Source organism: Theropithecus gelada, chromosome 1, assembly GCF_003255815.1.
Source record: "Theropithecus gelada isolate Dixy chromosome 1, Tgel_1.0, whole genome shotgun sequence".
NCBI classification, from domain to species: Eukaryota; Metazoa; Chordata; class Mammalia; order Primates; family Cercopithecidae; genus Theropithecus; species Theropithecus gelada.
The window spans coordinates 156196129-156211351 of NC_037668.1; the positions used below are offsets into that span (position 1 = coordinate 156196129).

Here is a 15223-nt window from a genome sequence, read left to right on the forward strand (position 1 = left end):
CTTTCTGGTACAACACAGGGAGGCACCCTTACAAATGGAAATTTATGTTACCTTTAAAAACAAAAAATTTATGTTGTTTTTAGGCAGTTAAGGGGAGGGAAAAGAACTTTTCCTATGTCTTCTTCTTCTCACTTGCCTTCAGGTCAAAATAATTCTCTTGCCAAGTTGGTATATTTGAGATGGCATGTTCTGATTCTCTTCAGTATCCTACTACAATTGAGATGCATAAAAATAATTATTTTCATATTTATTATTCATGAAGTACTAAAATGACTTTGAGAGGTAGGGATTTTGTTTTGCCTTGTAACATTTTACAAACTGAAGTACAGATTTACTGTTTTGCTGAAGGCCACAGACACTGGATTTGAACCCAAATCTATCCTGCTTCAGCTTAAGTTCTTCCCACCCAGTCACTAACTTTCTGATCCAGCATCACTGCTTGGCATGTTCATTTATTGATGGTGTTCATTTCTCTCTAAACCCTGGAAAAGAAAAGTAGCTAAACATTATAAATATTCTAAACAATATATTGAATACTTAATTTTTAAATTTTATCAGCTCTACAGATTCCATTCTCAAAATTAAAAAAAACATAAAAAGAATGAAAGCACTGAGTTTTAGAGTGATGATAAATCCACATGGTAAATTTAATGAGAGAGAAGTAGCTTCTCAGCACAGCAATAAAGTGGCTTGTTAGAAACAACACTAGACTAAGAGGCAGAAGAACTGGGTCAGTTTAAGGGCTGGCCCAGAATCTTGACTTTTGGTAAATTACTTCGCTCCTTTCTTCTTAAATCTTGAAAATTGCCCACTAACTTTAGGTCTGGATTTCCTGGCAGCCAAAGTATACTCATGGTTTCTTGCTCCAGATGAGTGGTCACTTGTCAAACTACTTGAAGTTGCTTTCTCTCAGTTTCTGGGTCACAAACATTTCATTTCTCAGTAATCTACCTCACGTATTAGGTGTTGGGGGCACTTTTGCTATTCTAAACCACTGGTGTTTCCTGAATAGGGATCACTCAGGACATTTTCACATTCAGAAAAGGCCCCATCTTCTTCATCATTTGTCAGAGCCTCTGCTGCTGTGACAAGCCAAGTATACCCTCCTGTGGCCTTCTCTGGGTCTCTCCTGTTTCCCCAGATTGGCTAAGATACCAATGACTTGAAAGAGAAGCCAAAGGAAAAGGAGAGACACCAAGATGAGATCTGAGTCTGGGTCTCCTGCTAAACTGAGAGGAATAGTGTAGGAGAACGGGATTTTGAATCTTGAGCCCCCTAGGTCTTTGCTATTCACCATGTGGTCCAGGCACCACAGTAACATCACTTGGGAGCTGGTGATAAGTGCTGAATCTAAGGCCCCACCCCACATGTGCTGAATCAGAATCTCCATTTTTACAAGATTCTCAGGTAAATTGTATACACATTAAAGTTAAAACAAAAAAAGCATCATTGATTCATGAATCCATAGCAACTTTCCAAATTAGCTCTGAGTGGCAAGAAATATTTAATAGAGCTCCCGTGGAGGGGCATGGGAAAGTTGCTGCCATTGCTGGCAAGGACTTGACTCAGGAAGGAGGGAGCCTGGATCTAATTGCAGTAGACAAATTGACTCAGCTAAAAGCCAGGCATTCAGGAGGGCAAAGTGGAGTGATGTGGGCTTCTGAGGTGAGGCCATTAACAGTTGGATTATAATGCAATGTGCCATAATGGCATAGTAATGAAATGTAATTGATATGGTTCTGTTATTAAAAGGAACACTTTCTTTATTCAAGGCTTTCTTCCTTCTTAGAAGGCAGATGGTCATAGGGTGAGGTAATGAGACAAAAGGAACTCATTCTGTAAAAAGTCTTAGTTTCTCCTTTGGCCTGCTTTTGGTCCATTTTCAGGTGAGAACCTCCCTTATGCTGGCAACTTTGCCAGGTGAGTGTTCTCCAGCCACGAACTTCGTACTTTAAAATTAGCTGGATACTTACAGGAGGGAGTGGTAATATTAAGCCAGGTGTCCAAGGGGTCCAGGTGACATAATGGTCCCCAGTCTCATCTCTGAAAGGTCTTGGGGAGTGAGCTGCAGCCTGGGGATGACACTCCTGGTGTCAGAGCTGCCTCAACTTTGGAAATTTCTTTGATGGAACCAGCAGGATGGGGCTTCAGCAAGAAGCTGCTTCTCCATTGCTAAGCTCAGTGCCCATGCCACAGCAACATGATTGCATCCTCCTCCCTGATCACTGGTTTGCTATTTCTTGCTTGATTTCTATTGATTGTTCTACTTTCTTGTGTGCTCAAAACTTTTTTTTTGGCCGGGCACAGTGACTCACACCTGTAATCCCAGCACTTTGGGAGGCCAAGGCAGGCAGATCACCTGAGATCAGGAGTCCAAGACCAGCCTGGCCAACACAGCCAAACCCCGTCTCTACTAAAAATACAAAAATTAGCCGGGTGTGATGGTGCACGCCTGTAGTCCCAGCTACTTGGGAGGCTGAGGCAGGAGAATTGCTTGAACAAGTTTTTTTTTCTTTATTAGCTCTTCACCAGTTTCTTTCTCACCAGTACTTTTCACCTGCCTTCAGAAAAATAAAGTAAAAATTTGAAATGACACTTACTCTGGAAAAATTGTTGTATCTTTGTCATTGATCTCATGACAATTTTGAGAAAGAAAACTCTCAAGGCTCCCTACAGTATGATACGTATACTAAATGTAAAGCTAAACAAAGCAATGAAAACTCTCCTAAAAGAAAAGTGATGGGAGGACAAGGTAATTGTGATAAAAGTTAAGGTTGACCTAAGGGTGTGACCAAATTGCACAGTAAGTTTAATGCCGGATTTCTGGCAGCCAAAGGTGTGCCTATGCTTACTTATTCCAGCTGAGTGGGCACTAGATAAACTTCTCGAAGACACTTTTACTTGATACTGAGATTACCATCATCAGTAATATTTTTGAGTGCATGAAATTTACTAGGCCTAGGCACTTGCTATCACCTTTGCATGCATTATCTTATCTAATTCTCACACTATCATTAAGAGATAGGATAGAGTAGTACCTCTAGGTGTGAACTCCAGAGTCGGGGAGCCCTAGGTTGGATCTTCGGCTACTCACAGGCTGTGTGACCTTGGGCTGGTCCCTTACCCTCTCTCATCCATAAAACAGAAATATCAGTCATACCTTAAAATGGCTGGGGACATTAAATGATTTAATATACACAAAGCATGCAGTGTCTGGCTCTTAGTAAGTACTTGCCATTATTATCATTATTTCTATTTGACAGATAAGGAAATTGGGTCTTAGAGAGGTTAAGTGGCTGGCCCAAAGCCCCACAGCCATATCAAATTGGCACCAGATCTAATTTGACCCTTCTTAACCACTTCACATGTTGACTTAGAAGCTTTGGGCTGCTTGGCAACCTATTGGGTGCAAATAAGAAATTCCTCAGTATTCGCCTTGAGCAGTTAATGTTCCATTATCTTTGGTGAGAGTTTCTCATCTACGGATTATCTTCAGGGAACTTCTTCCAGCTGTTTGGCTTGGTGAGTCCACTGGGACAGTATCTATTTTCAGTGTGACTTAAAGTTTAAATAATGTGGGAGTTGCATTAAACATTATAGTGTATGTTTGTTTATCTATGGATTCTATTTATTTATATTTATTCTGAGCCACCCATCTCTTCCCAAACACAATTGAAAATAGCAGAAATTTAAGTCAATTGCTTCTACATTTAAAGTCCACTTCAATATCACTTCACCTAGAAAGATGCTTGCCTTCTTGTTTTCCATTATCTCAGAATACACAGGTCTCCCTAGACCTGGTTGGTGATGTCGAGGGCCAATGTGGCTGTAATTCCCCCACTGCCCACCAGGTGTCCCACCGGTCCCTGCTATCTGACAGGCAGCAGGAAAAATGGCCATTTTCACCCATCCAAAGGGACCAAGGAGATGAAGGAGGATGGTGGAGAGATTGTGGGGAGGAGGTAGGGAGGATATGATAAGACTCCCAGATGCTGTTTCTTGTCTCCAGACAAAGAGAATTTTTCACATTAGTTTTCTTTGATGTGTAGGTGTCTCTCCAGAAAGCCCAGCCAGTTCCCTGCAATTTAGGAAGCTTTTATTTCCACTAATGAACTGGTGTCTGGCCAGGGCTTTTCATCTCCCAGCTTGAGGCTGGGGCTGCTGTCTGCCTCCTGTTCCTTTTGCCTGAGATACCCTGACAGCCTCCCTTCCCTCCTCAGCCTCTTCTTTTTCTTCCAGGTGCTGATTGAAAAAGAGACAAGAAAGAGACTGCCCCTTCTGCCTTCTAAGTTGGCTCAAATATCCCCTGAATCAAGGGAGTACCAGTGTGTAACTGTGGCACCAACTAGCCCTCTTGCCCACATTAACCTTATTTGTCCAGATTATTAGTGGTACTATGGTAGAAATATTTCCTCTTTGCTCTTAGGTAAGACTGTCATTTGCTTCTCTTGCAGTGGGGAGTAAGGGAATTTGGAACCACTGACAAAAATTTGGTAACTGGGGCATTTTAAATTTCAGAGTAAATCTCTCTTCCTTTGCAGGTCGTTGGCTCCTTGCCTGTCATCGGTACGGCCTTTTTTTCCTCCCTCTTTTCTTTTGGAGGATCACATACAAGTTGGGGAGGCTGCTCCGAAGCCATATGATCTCTCAGATATTGCCAGCTGTACTGGGACTCTCTGGAGTCCCTTGTCCATCACCATAGGTCACCCCAGCAGAACCTGGGCATCTACCATAGACCTGAGGTGTCCAAATCGGGGCAGTGCTCCAAGTGGTCTGCAAACTGGTGCCCTGATTATAGGTTATTCTGTGATTGATGCTTCACCCAGAGATGGGCTGAGAATGTGAATGGGATGTCTGCATTTAGCATCAGTTTTTGGAGCTTTGATGTGGGCTATTTCCTCCTGAAGGGCCTTGATAACAAAGACCAGAACACAGTCCTGTGGGAGTTTCTAGCTTCTGTACCCACTGCCTCATTATATGCATGGCTTTTAATATTCGGAGAGCCTTTGCCAATACACATTTTCTCGTGTACTGAGAAACTGGAGCCCGGATGTGATGTATTATTGATAGGATTGTAATTTACTCCTCTTGTGTTGTATCTACAGTGTATACCATTAGCACAAAATATTAAATTACCAGGGTTTGTATATATTTGTTTATTCAGGTTTGGCTCAATGATATTTGTCTTTTGCCTCAATAAAAGATCGTGAATAATGAAAGCAGGGTAATATTATTTTGTTGTTGTTGTTGCAAGGGAATTTTGATGAAACCATTTTCTCTGTGTTGTGTTTTTGGCAAGCCATGCTTTGCAATGAAGACATGAGACATAAAAGAGTGGGGGTTGGACACAGAAGATGGATGAGCAGCTCGCTCCAGCTCTCGGCACACACTGGCTTCCCTGGCAAGCTGCTCCAGGCCAGGCTTGGGGCTTTCTTTTTCTGCAAGAGGGAATACGCAATCTGTGCTGCATTGGTGGGAGGAAGTGGGCAGTTCAGACCTCGGTGCCACAAACACCAAGCCCTGTGCCTCTCTTGTGAAGATAGCATTTGCATGGGACTTTGGGGGGACCCAGCAGCACATCAGGTAGAACCTTTTGTAGTCACAGCATTGTGCCCTGGCTAGTGTTTGATAATCTATCCTCTGGTCACTATTGTTGGCCATTTTGGTTCCTGCCTCCACCTGGGCTAGGTGGCACATAAACACACAAGCACTTGTCTCCTTTAAAAAGATTCCAGGTCATAGGACTCAAACCAAGCTGCAAATAAAAATGCCACGTTGTGTCTGTCGTGTGCTTTTTGTTCTGATCTTTGGACTTGCTTCAGATCCTTGAATGGGAGGTGTTTGCTAGTTAACTAGGAGTCTGCTGGACAAACAGTACCCCACAGTTGGATTTACTACGTAATTTTTATGAGTAAACATGTTTTTAAAAAACACCTGTGGCTTGGCTTCTTCATCCTTTGTTGTGTATGGATCTTGGAATGAAGGGGTGGGGGTAACAGAAACTAGGTTTTAAATCTGTATTAACTTGACACAGAAAAATATTTTTGAGAAAGGTTTATTGCTTTTAGTTCCTGCTGGCAATCTGGGACCCTCAGGTCAGGGAAGGGTTGGAGGAAGGTGAGGAGACCCATCCCCCTCAGAGGTCACTGGCTGGGGGACAGGGCCTGGCCATTCAAGTGACAGGTATCCATCTGCAAAGCTGGAATCTCCTTTAGAGTGAGCTCCTAAGAAAAACACCACTCAGCCACCGGGCGCGGTGGCTCTCACGCCTGTAATTCCAGCACTGTGGGAGGCCGAGGCGGGCGGATCACAAGGTCAGGAGACCGAGACCTTCCTAGCTAACATGGTGAAACCCCGTCTCTACTAAAAACACAAAATATTAGCCAGGCGTGGTGGTGGGCACCTGTAGTCCCAGCTACTTGGGAGGTTGAGGCAGGAGAATCACTTGACCCCGGGAGGCAGAACTTGCAGTGAGCCAAGATCTCACCACTGCACTCCAGCCTGGGCGACACAGGGAGACTCTGTCTCAAAAAAAAAAAAAAGAAAAAAAGAAAAAAAAAGGAAAAAAAGAAAAGCCAAGGAGAGCTGTTGTATTTTGCTGCCTGGGGCACATTCTGGAGGTGAAAACCGGTTTTTCTGAAGACTTGTCAGGGCCAGGCTTTGTTCAGGTCTGCCGATATAGCCAGACTGGCTCCTTAAAGGAGACCCCTTTTCTTGAGGGAGGGGCCAATTATAAAAAAGACTTGTGGATGGCATTCCCTTCATAACTGGGTTGGACTTCCTTTGGACTTAGGAACTTTCTCTTGTTCCATACCTTCTCCTTCCTTAAAGGAGAAACATGGAGTAACACACACACACACACACACACACGCACGCACAATCACACTGAATTGTAAAGAGAATGAAATCAGTGCTAAATCTATCAAAGCAAATCATAGACCCTGACAGCTGAGAGGTATTATTTGTTTTTTTCCTCCCAGATTTCTACTAAGCCTGGTGTTTTAAGCATATGTCTTGGGGAGAAGAAACCCATAGAAAGGCAATTACAATTGGTGAATGATTAATGTTGGATCTGACATTTTTATGTGTCAAATATGTTTAATTGCATTAACCTTTGCAGAATTTACACCCATACTATGAGATATATCTTGTATAGCATCGGAAATATCTGCAATGTGCCTTCACTTAAATCTTATTTACATTTATTTTATTGCAATATAAATGGATTTTAAAAATCTTTAATACAGTTTTTTTTTTTTTTTTTTTTTACCCCATTCTGCAGGTTCTGCTCCCTCTGTGGGGAGTCTAAGGGCAGCAGGGTTCCTTGCTGATTGCAAATAGTGTCCCAGTCACCTGCCTGGGGACCCCCAAGAGAGAGGAAGCCAGTGTCAATTCTTCAAGCTCATGTCTCAGTTTTAGCCTAAAGAGGAGGTGGCTTAGAAGGCCGGGAGTTGGCATCCAACGGTATGTGGCCTCCGAAGGTATAAAACATAGAGGCAGAGAGGCTTTTCAGTAGACAAGCAACTTTTAATTTTTACAAGTTACAGAAAATGCAAATTTTCATAGCATCAATGTTAGAAAAGAAAGATTAAGTGGTTCCCATCTGTGGTGCTTTTTCCAATCTGCCCATCACCAGTCTCTCTGAAGAAGCACGTGCACTCCAGATGTCTCCTTCATTGATCACATTTCTCTCTGGCTGTCTCTGTTCCTAAGTCAGAGTTACTCTTGCTGCTGCTGCTGCTGCTGCTTTGACTGCCGAGGCCTCATCGTCGTCAGCTCCATGCCTCCTGAACTTCACTCCACTGAAATCTGGTTGGGTATGAGACAGACTCCGGTGGAATGAAGGACAAGAGAAGCACATGGATTGCCTGAGGATCTTTTTCTCAGAGGGAGGGGACACATGTCAACCCCAGCCTGTGGACACTGCATTACCTGGCCAAAGGCCTTTGGCATCCTGGAATCACACACTTGGGAGATGTCGAGGACCTGAATACTCCTACCCCTCCCCAAGGATCACATTCTCCAAGGAGGCTGCAGAGAGCTAGTTCATCAACACGTCCTTGCACCTGCTGCACAGATAGACAGTGCTGAGTTGGGGAGATGAGTCTGTGGGGCCAGGGACTCTTGACTGTTTCTAATTTTCAAAGCAGCCACCCAGATAAGTCCATGTGGAACCTCCTCTGTGTTTACCTAGTTGGGATGCTGGTCACCCTCTCCCTTTGTCTAGGTCCCACTGTGTGTGCCATAACTGAGCTCGGTGTGGTTGGTCCTTTCTAGAGGAAACAGAGAAAAGGCAGGTGTTCTGCAATTGCTTTAGAAAAATTCAGCTACTCTGAGCTTGCTTACCAAGGCCGTGGAATGCAGGGACACGGGCATTCCTCTCCACAAGGTACTGTCCAAAGAGCACGAAGAGCACTTTGCAGCCCCATTTGCCAGTGTGAAATCCAGAAGAGGTAGGTGAGGAACTCAGGAAAAACCACAACTCCCAGCTGGGGCTAGGCCCATTCATGGGGGTGGGTGGACAGAGGAGGGTAAGACTCCTTGTTCTCAATCCTAGAGACTTGTCTAGGAAGGACAGCCTGCAATGGTCCCACATCCTCCCCCAAATGTGCCTGGAAAATGATTCAACTATTTCTTTGTTGGGCATGAGGATGGAGGATTTAGGGAGGAAGAAAGAAAGCTAACCTACCTTTCATAGACTGAGTCAAATAGGAAGGATGCAAAGTATCTAAGAGTTTTCTGTCCTCTCTTAAAAGAAATGCCCAACAACCCATTGCGTGCAGTTACTGCCCCGGTCTCTTCCTTGTTGTGTTCAGACATGCCCATAGCTCAGTGCAAGCCCCATAAAAGGCTGTTCTCAGCACCAACATGCAGTCTGGATGTGTTGGGGCAGATGTACCTTGTTGTTTGAAATACTTTCTTCCTGGGGCTTGTTCTGACCCGAATCAGGGAGGCAGTATCTCGTATGTGGCTCCTCCCCATGTATCTAGCCTTCTGGGCATTGGGTCTCTCTGAAAAAGGCCCTTAAGCAAGGGCTTGAGGTTTCTAGCTAGTGCTGAGAAGGAGTCACACTCTCCTTGGTCTGAATGTAAAGACTCTTTGCCAGGGTGAACACGGGACTTGCTGGGAGGCAGAGATCTGGGTACTGAGGGGAAGAAGACTGGTTCATCTTCTCCCACTCTGCCTTCTTGATAAACACTCACAGTTCTCAATAATGAGAGGAAAATGCACCCTGCTTGTGAATTATCTGGACTAGATACTCCTCCTGCACTGCCTTTGACCCATTCCCAGTCAAAGGGAAGAAAAAGGCCAGTCTGTTGGCTGTGATAAATAAATGATGACCCAGGATGGTGGGAGGAAATGATGCCGGGAAGGCAAGATTCTTTGCCTTCTCTTTAGATTTCTGCTTAACTCCAAGAGCAAAAGGGTCAGTCAATTCTTTTCCCTCCAGAACCTTGGCACCCCGCTCTTCCCTTCCCAACACGTACAGTCCACTAGATTATTCAAGTCCTCACTCTGGAGTGTGCAGAGAGCCTCACCCTCAAGTGGGGTCCGTACCCTCCAAGATGGGTACTTGAGAGATGACAATGTCTGCAAAAAGCAAATGGGAGGTGGCATTAATGTCAGAGAGCCCCGAAAAAGGAGTTATTCCCTTATCACTCTCCACTCTCCAGCTGTAGACCTGTAGCTGCTACAGGCAGAGACAAAAATCCTTGAGTCAGAACCTGTATCAGGAGACTTGACCTGCTCTGGACTCCGGGTTCAAGATTCTTCTGGCCACTATGCCTTCACCAACTAAATCCCCCAGTGGCCTTCACCATGGTTACATGGGTCTATAGCCAAGCACATGCATGATCAGAGAACAAACCGTATATGGGCTCGCTATAGGGTAAGTTCATGCAGTGACCACTGTCTTCCCCCCAGCTGCCCTCAGGATTACATCCCAAGTGTCTTCATAACATTAAAACCAACTTGAACATGAGACTCAAAGAATGAAACCAGGTCCTAAATTTTCCAGTACAGCTGCACCCTGCACCCCAGGACTGAAAAACTAGCCAAATCTCTGTTCTTCTAGTTGAGTAAATCTCCACAAAACCAGACAGAGCTACAATCTTGGTGCTTAAACTGCTCAGCACCCACCTTATCACACCAATTCCCATTATCAGCAGGATTTACTGCCTGGGATCCCTGGAAATCCTTGAGAAAACACAAAAGTGGCTGAGGATTGGTTTAAAATGCAGCAGGTTCAGCTATTTTAACCTTGGAGGAAGTTGATAATTGACTTGCAGTGAATATGGCATTTTCCAGTCTCCTCTTCCTGCCCAATGAGCCCCCTGATCTAGCCACTCAGCTTTGTTTTTCCAAAGCTTCCCAAATCCACAGATTTCAGACTCACCTTTAAGTACAAGTACCTGTGCCTTGAGATATCAGGACCCAGCTTTGAGTTTGCTTCAAAATAAGAATTTTTTTTTGTCGTAAGATAATGCAGAACAAAGAGATGGCTAGAGCCATGCAGATGAGAAGAAGAAAAGAAATTTCAAGTCTTGGATGTTTCTTTTGCCCTTAAGGCTTGAGGACAGGGAACAAAAAATGAGAAACACTTACCCCATATAAAGCACCCAGTTCAGCAGGCCTGTGCAGAACAGAAATGGCTCCTGAGGAAAGGTGGGGGCCGGTCCTGAATAGTTGATTTCTCTCTTTAATGAAAAAGAACATGAGGCTGGATGCAGTGGCTCATGCCTGTAATCCCAACACTTTGGGAGGCCGAGGCAGGTGGATTGCTTAAGCTCAGGAATTCAAGAACAGTCTGGGCAACATGGTGAAACCCCGCCTCTACAAAAAAATACAAAAAATTAGTCAGGCGTGGTGGTGTGCGCCTGTAGTTCCAGCTACTTGAGGGGCTGAGGCAGGAGAATCGCTTGAACCTGGGAGGTTGACGCTGCAGTGAGCCCAAGATTGCACCACTGCACTCCAGCCTGGGTGACAAAGTGAGACCCTTTCAAAAAAAAAAAAAGAAAGCAGAGGAAAGTGGAATTGAAGGAGAGGGAGTAAAGGTAGCTGGAAAGGACAGAGTTTGGAGTATGGTTGAGAATTGAGCTGAATTTTTAGAACAGAGATTAGCAACAGACAATAAAAGAGAAACTGGTTTTTCCAAGTCAAGGGTGAGCAAGAGGGACTCAGCCCATTTCAAGGAGGTGGTACTAGTTTCACTCTTTATTTATGCACCTCTCAGCAAAGCTTCAGGTTACCTGCTGAGCTCAACCAATGGAGAAAGGGCCTGGCAGCTGGTCCCACCTCTCAGAACCCACACCCCTGGGGGGCCACGAATGGAGAGGTCTTTCTGCAGGCTACCCGTACTTTCTCATTGTTCCGTGAACACCAGAAAAGGGAAATGAGGTCTTTGTCATCCTAGAGTTGGAGAGACACTGCGGGTTATCTGAACCTTGCACCTGAACACTTCGGCCTCCCAGAGACCTAATCGGGGAGAGGGGAATGCGCTAAGATTTTATCTTGTCCCAAGGAGGCTGTGTGTGTGTGCGCGCGCGCTCGCGCGCTTGCTTCAGCTTTTAGCCTGACCTGAGTTGCTATCTCTACACAATGCACTTTGGGAATCCAGCAGAGATAGGCCAGTCCATCCAGGCAGCGCTGTAGAAAGAGGCCGGAGGGTCACAGTCGAGGCCCAGCCAGAGGCTTATCCTGGCATTTAGTACAGTTAGTCTGCTGCTCTCCTTGTGAGAAGCAAGTGTTTCTTTTATAATCCGAAAGGCTTTGTGACCTGCTTCCCGTTCACGTCTGGGGGTGGGGAAAAGACCACACTGTGAGGAGAAGTTAAGGAAAGATAAGGCAAGCTTATTAGTAACTTTAAAGAGGGCGGTCTATAAACTTGATTATTTTACCCCACCCCCTCCCATGCGCAACTTGGGGTCCGCCTCCTGCCCCTCCCCTATCTCTCCACCCACCTTGCCGGCTTCACCCTCCCTCGTTCCCCCTTCCAAGTGCACACCTGGAGGGCAAGGGAAGTTGAAGTCTCCTCAAATGTGCCACATTTCACCCGGGATCCTGGCCTGCTTTCCATTTGTTCTCCAGGTAAATCTCTTAGTGTGCAGCGAAAGCAGATTCCTCTATTCTCCAGCGGAAGGAGAGGAACTGAAGAATCCAATCTATAGGACCTCGTAGTGCAGTCCTGTCCCACAGCCCTTCAGGGAACTGAATCATGCCTGCTCAAAATCTCCCTAGAAATCAACTAATCTAAACTTCTTACCGCATAGACTGGGGAACAGAGGTTTTGAAAGGTGAATTTCTGTCTTGAGTTCACACAGTCAGTGCAGAGTCAAAATTCTAACCTACCTGGATCTCCCCAACCCTATTTAAAAGCCCTTTACAACAAACCCTACATGTTGCTTTCCGGTTCTGGTGGACCTGACACTTGTCTGAACTATTCTGGATTCTTCCTGGGGGAAGAAAAGCCTCCACTGGTGAAGGAGAAATACCAATACAGACCAATAGGAGGAGGGCAGGGAGATCTTCCATGTGATAGCTTACTTAAGCACGGGACTCCTCCCCTAAACCGTGGAGCTCATGGCTTCCCTGCTGACTGGGCCCAGTTTGCCTACACTGAGCCTCAGCTCTCCCATTTCCCAAAAAGTACTGCAGGCAGAGAAGCGAAATGTTCCTGGCCACAGTGACACACCCACACTGTGTGCTGAAGACTCTGGGCCCCCTTCTGACCTGTCCCTGCTCCCACTCTCCCTTCCTTCCAGCATATCATTCATTCATTCATTCATTCATTCATTCACTCACTCTCCCCCTCGCGCATCATTCCATGAGCATCGACTCTGTACCAGGTGTGTGAGAAACTGCGTTTACCCTCTAGGAGCTCCCAGCCTAGATGGACATCTGCAAGAAGAGGCATAAACATAGGCCAATGCGGAAAAACATGATGAATATTCCCCCACAAAGGGAACTGCCGCATTTGTCTGTGAGATTCAGGGAAGGCTCTACGGAGAGAGTGACGTGTTGCAACTGAATCTGAAAAAATGATGGCGGGCTGAGTGTGATGAAGACCCGCGTAAATTCAAACCTTGAGGAAGGAGCTCTCACACATCAGAGCAGCCTGGGGTGCCAGGGACTGGAGAGCGCAGCCATCTTGTGATGGGCCTGTGGATTTCATTCACAGGTCAGGAAGCTCCGGAAGTCTCGAGACATGGAATGAATGGACTTCTCAGAAGCCATCTAGGACTGGAGGCAGAGCAACTGTCTGACGAGGAATACGACTGCCCCCAAAATGTAGGGGAGAGGAGGGTTAGGAGGAGTGCCTAGGGCAGACCGTATCAATAGTCCTGCTGGTGATATTCTGTCCCCTCCAGGGCTCATCTTTGACCTCTAAATTTGTTCAGAAAAATGGGATAAGCCTATAGATTTATTGATTCTATATCCATCTAATACAGTAAAGAAAGATAACCTGCCGAAAATTATTATTATATTTTTTGTCTTCCCTTCAATTTCAGTCACCACAGCCCAGGAAGATGCTCTGTGGACTAACTGGACACTGGTTGGTGTGGAAGGTCTAGAGGGTGGGGGAAGCAAATCTGGGTGACTCTGCTGGAAGTTTCTTCTCCCAGCCCTTCAGCCTGGCTCTTTGTTCCAGAGTCAGCTTGTGAGGCAAAAGCCTTGAGGCCCCCCTTCCCCTAGGTCTCTAGTTCCATGTCTCTGAGAAGCATTCCCCAGAGTCATCCAGGGTGATGCTGTGTTTGCCTGAGTGTGTCTGGGGTACAGGAGATGGGGAGTGGAGTAGGGTAGTGTGGTTGGAAGGGGAGGATACAGGGCTTCCTCCCATCTCCACTGAAGAGCAGCCATGGTAACCGTGGTTTACTTACTTTGGCTGATCGTGGGCCTCACCTTTTGTTTTCATGCACTGTATGCCCCCTTGATCCTCATTTCTCCTCCCTCTCGACTACCCCAGCCAGAGTTCCTCTACTGTTAGAAGTTCTTGGTCCTCACATGCATTTCTGGGTCCTGGAAAGACTCTGCGGTTCTCTCTGCTCAAATTTCCAGTCCCATATCTAACTGCCACATATTCAGTTTTTGAAGAAAAACATAAAAGATCTGAAATTCTCCAAAGTGGTTGAACATGTGGTTGGCATTAGAGTTAGGTATGGGTCTCTCTGACTAAATTCTGGTTATAAGCTCATCTAACTTTGCATCTTCCCTCCATGCCTAGCACTGTGCCTGAGGTCTTTGATAAAGGTCTGTTGAATCAACCACGGTTATTTCTATAGGGGAGGAACACCAAAAGATGAGCTACCTAGGTTCCACTGCACAATATTTGGAGTGGGCTGGACTCTTGGGGTGAAACAGTAAGGACAGTGTGATGCAGGGAAGCAGTGTGTTCCCAGGAGGCTGCTGCGGACCTCAGGGTCCATGACCGTAATGGGGATGGCCCTTGGAGTGCCTGTATACTGGAACTTCATCACCAGCCTTCTTCTGATCCAGGTTTACAACTTTGTTCCATGTACTGGGGAGCTGGGAGGACCTCACCCTGAGACATTTCTTGGTTAGGATCCAGAATTGGGAAGCATGCATGCTACTCTTTCAGCCACTGGTCAGGGTCTACATAAATGTAGAGTAGGGGGAGACGTGATTTGATGGCAGTATAAATAGAAAAAAAACCGGCCAGGCGCGGTGGCTCACGCCTGTAATCCCAGCACTTTGGGAGGTCGAGGTGGGTGGATCATGAGGTCAGGAGTTCTGCACCAGTCTGGCCAAGATGGTGAAACCCCATCTCTACTTAAAATACAAAAAATTAGCGGGGTGTGGTGGTGGGTGCCTGTAATCCCAGCTATTCAGGAGGCTGAGGGAGATCACACCACTGTACTCCAGCCTGGGTGACAGAGTGAGATTCCACCTCAAGAAAAAGAAAAAAACCTTAGGGTGTGAGCTGATGGTAAGTTTCGTGGGACTCAATGGTGTGATATGGCTACCAAAAGAGCACATTCTTTCTTTGGTTGCATTATTAGAAATATGAAACAGAAAACAAGGGAGATGGGAGACAACAGTTTTACTCTACTTTGCACTGATCATATTATACCTGGTTATTACATTCATTTGTGGGCTCCACATTTTAAGAGGGTTCAATACAAACCTGAAAGAGAAAAAAAAAGTGAGCACAGAGGACACAGACAGGCAGGCAACAACAACGGCAGAAACTGTGATGATTCTGGAG

At 45.7% G+C, this 15223-nt stretch overlaps 1 long non-coding RNA gene across 1 annotated transcript; it reads right to left on the minus strand.

The window, feature by feature from the left end:
* Positions 1-7749: 7749 nt before the first annotated feature.
* On the minus strand, positions 7750-11192 carry LOC112631447. The gene is made up of 4 exons (XR_003121132.1): positions 10606-11192; positions 9540-9591; positions 8191-8273; positions 7750-7809 (listed from the first exon to the last, which is right to left on the minus strand). It is a non-coding gene; the product is annotated as an uncharacterized LOC112631447 (long non-coding RNA).
* Between the last annotated feature and the right edge of the window lie 4031 nt (positions 11193-15223).